Source organism: Gracilinanus agilis, chromosome 3, assembly GCF_016433145.1.
Source record: "Gracilinanus agilis isolate LMUSP501 chromosome 3, AgileGrace, whole genome shotgun sequence".
Taxonomy (NCBI): domain Eukaryota; kingdom Metazoa; phylum Chordata; class Mammalia; order Didelphimorphia; family Didelphidae; genus Gracilinanus; species Gracilinanus agilis.
In genome coordinates, this window is record NC_058132.1 from 548,810,031 (window position 1) to 548,817,676 (window position 7,646).

Below are 7,646 nucleotides of genomic sequence, written 5' to 3' on the forward strand. Positions count from 1 at the left end.
CTTGGGTCTATTTTAATTATGGAATCAATCTGAATTTGATTGATTCCTGGCAACCACACCTTAATCATATATATATATATATATATATATATATATATATATATATAAAATATCTAAGTTTTCCCTCTTACAATATTCATCATACTGGACTTACAATCCTCACCTATTAGGTCAGTAAATAGTTCTGAATATAAGGAAGCTATATCCCATGTCCTCTAGTGTATTGGAATATAATATATTTGACTAACTATTTAAGTGTTTTGATTTGGTTTCTTTAATAAATCAGCAAACATTTCTTAGATATCTATTAAATGTCAAGCTCTATGCTAGGAACTACGGATACAAAGAAAAAAGTGAAGTTGTCCTTTTCCTAATAAATTTATATTCTATCAGGACAGATATACATGTTGAAGGAAATTCTAAATATATAGACAATGCATTTAAATTTTTAAAAGGATTCTAGCAAAAAGGAAAGGAATTCAGAAGCAACATTATTTAGGATATGGCCACTTAATGTCATTGTGAAAAAAAGCTAGGTGTCCAAGAAGTGGAGGTAAGGAGACATGGAGACCTTTAATGCTTTCTTCTTGCTCATATTGTTAATTGCTCCAAGTCCTTCTCATTAAATGATGGTGGCAGGAAGAAGCATGTGTCAAAGGAAAATAGTATAAATCATAAGTGCCAGATTGAGAATTTTACTCTAATATAATAGATTATGTAAAGGGTTTATCTTAGTGCCTGGAAAACCTGAATTCAAGTACTATTTTTAACCCTGGAAAATAAATGCACTTCTAAGTTCTCCAGGCAACTCTTTGAGTGCAAGTTTAAAAGAAGCTGCTGATGTGAACTGGTAGAAGGTGTTTTCTATACCAAAGGAATCACAGGCTCATCCCCATCCTCTAATCTACTCAATCAATAAATAAATCAAGTGGATGAATAAAATATATTGCCTAGAATATGTCATGCAGTTGGAAGAACAGTGCATTAAGAGATACCATCGCTACATTTATCTTGTATAGGCAGTGTAACTGGGCAATGAAATGAGCCCAAAATGGAAGAGAGGAAGAAAGCAGTTTGGATTACATTTGGGAAATTACACAGACCTTTCAATGATCCCAAATTTCTCCCTGCTGACAAAGCATACACATTTTAAGAACAGTGTTCTCCAAATCGTGCCTTATGGTCATGAAGATCATGGAACAACATGCTCTTGGAAGAATCCAAATTATCTTTGACTCCAAAGGCAATGAATAGACTTCATGGCATTTTAAGTAGACATCACTGTATAACCAACAATATTTGTGCTTAAACAAGTTAGAAAAGATTTTATCAGTGACATGCATAACTGGAAAAGAAAAACTGGTCACCTAGCAAGAGAAAGAAAAAACATACATACATACATATATATATATATATAGCACAATGACGTGTTGGTACCTTAAAAAATTTAATAGAAAATTCAAGCAGAATAAGTTCTAGTGTGTATTTTACAATGGATTGAATAAATTAATACCTCAATTATAATTATAAATTCCATTTAACTAAATAATCCACAATATAAAAATGAATACTCAAAAGTGCATTTTAGAGAAGAAAAGAATTACTTCCAGTTTTATGTTGAAATCTGATATTCATAGATTTGTTTAAGCAGACTACTAGAAAAGTAATATGAATTGGACAAATAATGTAACAGTTAATGAAGGGCAAATTCATATAATAAAAGAAATGAAATAGATAATTTGATATCATTAAAATTTAAGTGATGAGAAGGGTTATTACAATCCACTTTGAATTACAAAAATAAATTTTAATATTATTGCTTCTTTATTTCACCTTTAAATAATAAAAGCTGATAAAAATATAATAATTTATTTTCAATTAATATTATGAAAACAAGTATTTTATTTTTGTCTTTGTATGAGGAGGTTAATACACAAGAATAACAATTCTAAAGCCTTGAATATAATTCTAATATTGTAAATTAAAGTATTCAATTCATGTCTAGTTCTGTGATTTAGAAATAAGAATATGTTATTTTCTCAGTGTAGCTCTATATCAATATAGATATATGTATAGATACATTTATAGATATAGATGCATCTATATAAATAGATATACAAATATATGTAGATAGATGTATAAATACACTATACATATATGCAAAGTATCTGTGTATATATGTGTATATATTGAATATATCTCAGTATATCTACATATGAATACATGTATATATGCACATCGATTCATGATGTCATAGTAAATATTGTTATGATTAAAATGAATATAGATGGATATTAAAAGAAGTATTAATATTTTAATTAATGCCATCTTGGTAAAATATAAGATGACCATGCACCTGCTGAGATCTAATTCAAATTCCCCACCATACCTTCTGCCCACCTGGCTCCCTCGTACCAAAAAGAAAACTTCCCAATCAAGTCCTCTCTATATAAACTACACTTTACATCATCATGTAAGACAGGAAACCTATTGAATCATGGGAAATGTAGTTTCAAAGGCCCCTAAATGTCCACAGGAAGTTTATGTCACATATCTAAATATTTAAAACTCAAATGAACCCCAAATTTCCACTAACGCATTATTCAAATATGTAATTATGTTACATAATATATTTATAATTGTAATGAAGAGCAGGTGAACAGGGGCCTAGAGCTGGTATCAGGCTAGCAGGAGGACAAGACAGTGTTGGTTGTTAGGATGGAGTGAGCGACCTCAGTTGTGCTAGAAGCTTGTTAATGGAAGTACAAGGATCCAAACCCTGAGAACTGAATGCCCAGTGAAACCTCACTGCTAGCCACAGGGCTCCTTTAAGATATCAGACAGACAGCCACACCCTGCAGAGGAAACTGCCTCTTATTGGCTAATGGCAGTCCGGTGGGAAGTGTATGCAGAACTTCCTGCCCTCAGCAATGGAGCTTGTTCCAGCCCAAACTGCTCAGAATCCCTAGTCTGTTGCCTGTACTCCTAGCCTTTGATGGTAGGGAATAACCACAGGATTCACTGGTTAAGGCCATGTTATTTATTGGTAACTGGGAAAGAACATGGCAATGGCAAAGGGGTTAGGAAATGCTAAAATCTTTTGTTATGGATTATCTGGCTAAAGCTGGTAGAAAGTCCTTGGAAGGTCTAGGCCGACCAAGGGCAGGCAGCCCTTGGCCAGAGTGAAGTGGTCTCTGACTTGGAGATTAATTTGATCTAATAGCTAATTTGTAGATCATGATAAATACTAATATTGTGTTGCTCTAGTTGTTTAGTTCCTAAATCCTAATTTCCCATGTTCTCACTCCCACCACCCTTTCCCAATCCCATACCCTTTGCCTCCCGGGGCCCAGGAAAGGGGTAGAGGAGTGGACAGGTCGAAGTCAGGTCAGGGAAAAACCCAGCTCTGGGTTTCCAGGGCTTTTTATACTCTCAGTTCAACTGCCAGTTGGTATCTGCCAAGTGTCTCAAGCCCTCTTCAAAATTTCATCCAGGGCAACTGATAGGTTTGCCTTAAACCAACATGGCAATGCTAAAATCCTATATTACAATATGCCCATTTGTCTTTTGGAAATTTGCAACTTGCAACATTTCCAGATCCCTAAGTTACTAAAGAACTCTACACTTAATCTAAGACTAAACTAAACTATTCCCCTTATTCCCCAAACAATAAAAGGTTCTAACTCGTATTCTTAAACTATTTCTTTTCTAAACTAGGCTAAGATGGGTTACGGGAAAGAGTAAAGGAATGGAATGGGGATTGTGTTTTACAAAATTTGAACAGAAAGGAAAAGCTAACATATCATCAACAGAACAGTCTTAAAGTATGACTTTAGCTAAAAAATATAAATCTAAGTAATAAACTCTATGAAATTTTCTAACTTTATGAACTAACAACAAAGTAACAACTAAGAAAAGTTTTCTCTAGCAACTTTCTAAAACCAAATACAAACTTTCTAAGTATTAGTATGTTATGATGTTAATACTCTTATACTTATGTTAGAAAGTTAGTAAGAATAAGTAAACTTAACATTGGCTAAATGCCTTTCAGTTAAACTAAAGACTTGAACTATGTACAGTATTTTACAAAGAAAATTCTGACCCTGAACTAACTTATTCAAAGCTAACTATTCTTTCCCTGTGTGTTAGTACAACTATCACTAAGGATTAGTAAACAAGCATATACATATATACATTCTGTAAGTTGGAATGTCAGATGGTTTTGAGCAGAAGGTGTCTGAACCAAAGTAAGAAAAAACTCTATGCTAAGGCAGAAAAAGCCCTTCACTCTTATGTGTGAACTACTATTTACATATGTACATGTGAAGTGTTCTATGTGTTGACAATTGTGACCTAACCATGTGATGAAGTGTCACATACTTACTCCTGAAGAAATCTTCTGCTAACACCATGTGCTGTGTGAATGGAATCCTAAAGTGTTTGGTTGCAGTGAGAATTCTGTGGGCATGTAAGTTGTGCTCTTCAAACCTGTGGTTCCAATGCTGATCAGATGAACGCCTCTTCACAGAGCTCTTGTAAAAGACACCCGTTGTATAGTCAGGTCAAATTTGTCATTGTAGTCCTCAGCGTTGATGTCCTTGGGATGATTTGCGAAGTCAGCAACACCTCCATTGTGATGTTTGATATTACCACACACGCTTGTCATCTTGAACTGGAACTGTTGTGCAGTTGTGTTGACTTGTGTTGCGACAAATTTTGCATGTCCATAAAAATGTTGATGAATCTTCAAGTAGTTAAACAAAGTTAATCAAAGTCCATTATGATGTTATTTATGATTTTAACAATTAATCGTTGATGTCACTTTCTAGATCTTGAATTGATTGAAGTTCTGATGGTGTTTCTTCTATAACTGATTCTTCTTCTGTACTATGATAGTCTATGAATGTTTCTTCTGACTGTAATTGGATGTTAAATAATTATCTCAATGGTGATGTAACATTTGGCTGCTTTCTGACTCTTGTTCTGATCTGGGCTCATATGTAAACTGTTGGAAAGCTTTAATCTGATCTTTTGGCTGTGGTTTTGATATGATCTTGCTACTTGGCTGGTTATATGGTGCTAATTGGTCTTCATGCTGTATTGTGACCGGGTCTTGTTGGGACTGTTTGTTTTAAATTCCGGGAAGTGCTATTTGGAAGTGTCTAGCAGACTCCCTATGGACACGTGGGGGCTTTGAGACTACATTACCCATGATTCCAAAGGGTCTTAGGGTGTGGGGACGTCAAAGGTCCCCACACAGGGGGCAGTTTAAATTCAGAGGAGGGCCTAAACAAGGCCCTTGATCTTCCTGAGGAGCTGGCTGGCGAGGGGGAGAGAGAATGGGCTCCAGCGGTAAATTTAAAAGATAGGTGCGGTCATATATATATTTTACCAACATGGTCATGGCTTTAATTAAACTACTAATTTCTCTTATTATATCAATCTTTATCATTTTTAATCGTAACAGGACATATCTTTAGCTGGCTTGACATGAGTAACATGGAACCACAGATCTCTCCCCTTAATTTTGATTGCCCTAGGGGTCATTAGGATTATTTGTGATGGTCCATGCCACTTAGGTTCTAACACAGACTTCCTATTAAAGTTTATGTAGACATAATCTCCAGGCTGGAAGTTGTGTAGATTGAAATTAAAGGGTACTCTTTGATGTATCAAAGCCAACTTATGAAGTTGATCTAAACGTTCTTTGAGCAACGTAATGTACTCATAGAGTTTGCATTCCATACCGAGATGTGATAGGTTATGGATGCTTTGAGGTGATTTCCCATGGTAAGGTGAATGTCCGTATAACATCTCAAAAGGTGACAAATGAGTAATGCTATTGAGCTGGCACCTAAGATGGAATAATGCCAAAGGTAATGCATCTGGCCATTTCAAGTGTGATTCAACACAAATTTTAGCCACTAGGGTCTTCAAAGATCTATTAACTCTCTAAATCTGTCTGCTTGACTGAGGTCAATATACAGAATGTAGATGTTGCCGTACCCCTAGGGATTCGTACACGCTGGCTAACACACGATGTGTGAAGTGTGAACCACTGTCAGACGCAATATGTAGTGGGATAGAGAATCTTGGAATTAGCTCCTTCAGCAAAACCTTCACCACAAAAGCTGATGTATAGTGCCTAGCTAGAAAAGCTTCTGGCCACTGTTAATCGATCAATGATTACTAATGCATACCTGTAGCCCTGACCCCTTGGCATGGTTTACTCCCAAACTGGATTTTAGTCACAGCTTGATTGAACTTCATACAAATTGTGCACCTCTGACAAACTCTCATTGCAACTTCATATATCCCTTTTGTGTTCCAATACCTAAATAAACAGTCTGCCAGGCCCAGACTCCCATAATGCCCTTTTTGATTTAAAGCATTGCAAAAAGTAAAATACAGGAATCTAAGCAATATAAGTTTTCCATTTGCCCCCAGCCAAACTCCATTAGCTAAGTATGCACCATGTTTTTTCAAGCCCTTCACTTCCTTTGGGGAATAGGCATTTTTCACATCAACTTCATCCAGCAAAGACAAGTTCAGGACTGAAATTGGTCCATACCTTGCCTCAAATTTGGCTGTAATGTCCGCTCTTCTATTCCCTGATTCTACTGGCCCTTGTAGTTTACTATGGGCTTTGCAATGAATGACTGAGACTTAGGCTGGTATTTGGATGGTTTGCAATAGCTCGTTTATTAGACTACCATACTTAATTAGAAGTTATGAAACCTTGGGTTTCCAGGGCTTTTTATACTCTCGGTTCAACTGCTAGTTGGTATCTGCCAAGTGTCTCATGCCCTCTTCAACAACATTCCATCCACGGTAACTGACAGGTTTGCCCTAAACCAACATGGCAATGCTAAAATCCTATATTACATAATGTTAATGATTATATTATAATATTATGCTATAATAATATTAATAATATATTACTATTAATAATATAATATTACATAATGTTAATGATTATATTATAATATTATATTATATTATAATAATATTAATAATCAAATAGTATAAGAGAAAGGAATTTCTATCACTCCATTTAAATAAATTTATGATGGTGGTTGTTTTTAATCTATGAAGTCCAGGAAATTTGCAACAAACACTCTAAGAAATAATTTTTTTATTGACACAGAATTATCTTCAAGGTTCTCTCAATGGATTTTTAAAATTTAAGTTTTTTTTCTAAGAATAATCAGGTTTATAATACCAAAATGATGTATTTTCTTTTAAACATTTTAAAGAATAAAGAAATATGTTTTTGGATTGTGTGATTGACCATCCACTTTTCTCTGGGATACTTTGTCCTACCAGTGTTTTCTTTCTCTCTCCTAATTGTCTATTTGTCTGATTCTTGAGTCTTTACTAATCATTATCCATGTCCCTTCCCATATGTACAGGTGTACCATAGGACGAAGTGGCAGTGATGTTTTCCTCTACTTCTTCATATTCCTTGTCTCCTTCCTCCATACTGTCTTACTTAACTTGCTCCTCCCCCTCATCTTTATTCTCCTACACTTCTTCCTTCTTTTCTTCTTCCTCTCTCTATATCTCTCCCCTCCTTCTGCTCCTTTCCTCTTCTCTTTTTCCCTTCTCTCTCCCTCTCTCCCTCCCCATCATGTTCTCTAGTTGTT